This window comes from Nicotiana tabacum, chromosome 12 (genome assembly GCF_000715075.1).
Source record: "Nicotiana tabacum cultivar K326 chromosome 12, ASM71507v2, whole genome shotgun sequence".
NCBI lineage: Eukaryota > Viridiplantae > Streptophyta > Magnoliopsida > Solanales > Solanaceae > Nicotiana > Nicotiana tabacum.
In genome coordinates, this window is record NC_134091.1 from 19,346,204 (window position 1) to 19,347,675 (window position 1,472).

Consider the following 1,472-nt stretch of genomic DNA (forward strand, 5'->3'; position numbering starts at 1 on the left):
CACACATAATAAATGCAATTCACTATTATTCAAGCTCAAACACAAGTAAAATACAGTAATTAGAGTGCAAACTATGACTAAAACACGGGTTTCTAGCCTACCATCAGCGTTCTTAAATGCGGCTATATATATAGATATACACTTTGTTGTACTACTTTAACTATATATAGCTTGTTATAGTATATGTTAGTACATTCATTATTTGTATTACAAAATAAAGTGTTAATGGATTATATTTATATTATTTATATAGTAAATTTTAATGTGATTTAAAAGTTTGACCATGTTTGACCTATGAACCGACCGAAATTGGTTGGTTAGTTTCTAGAAATTACAGTTACCGACCAAAGTGGTAATATGTTATCCTGTAATAATCGACCGACTTTGGTCGGTAACTTGAACTATAAATTTTATAAAATATTTTAAATAATAATATAATTATTAAAATTAAAAACGTGGGTCCAGCTAACCGATCGATGTTGGTCGGCAATCAAAAAAGTGCTTTGTCTAAGCAAGTATGACCATTGCGGTCAAATGTTAGACCAATTTACCGACCGATTTTGTTCAGTAATATTTTGCGGGGTAAGTGCGCCAATTTTTACCGACCATCTTTGGTCGGTATGTCATTTGAAAAAAATGTAAAATATTTTTTTAGTAGTTTTCGTCCGCATTTGATAGTTTTTTGACCGACTAATGTTGATCGGTAGACGTCAATCGAATTTACCGAATTTCTAGTAGTGAGTATTTATGATTACTAAAACCCTAGACTTCTTATGATGTGTGCTTCTCCGAGCGACGGGTGAAGACAATAAACCTTGCGCGTTTCATGCCATCACTCCTTTGGGCATGTTTTTCGACCATTCTATTTATATGTCGAAGTATGAGAATTATTCTCTACCATCTACATATTCATCCCGCTGGCCTAAGCCGTTCTATAAGATATTCTTAACATGATGTGTTCTATCTTGAACCAAGTTTATACGATTTTTTAAAAAAATATTTCACACCATTATAAACATTGTAATCTTGCATATAACTACTTTCGACTTATCAACTTTCAATATTGAACTCTGCTGGCACACCCAATAAAATCGACCTAGTAGTAATAACTAGTCTCCTATAAGCAAACAAGACATAAAATTTCGTTCAACACTTTTCTCTAACTCAAACAAGAAGACATAAAATGCAGGCAAGAAAGACAGCAAACCAACTTCCAATAAAACAATCATGAAAGAAAAGAATGGTTTTTTAGTACGTGTTCTCCTATGCCATGTTCAACAAACAAATTTTGTCATGTCGAACTGTTTGGAATTTCCAAATATGATCAGATCATTAGGCAGAAGATCTCCTTTTGGAAGCTCTGTTTTTCCCAATTGATTTGGGAAGGAGAGGTATGTGTCGATATTTTATTTGCTCATTTGTACTTGACTATACTCACATTTCGACAGCAAAGCATTGTACCCTCACGTACT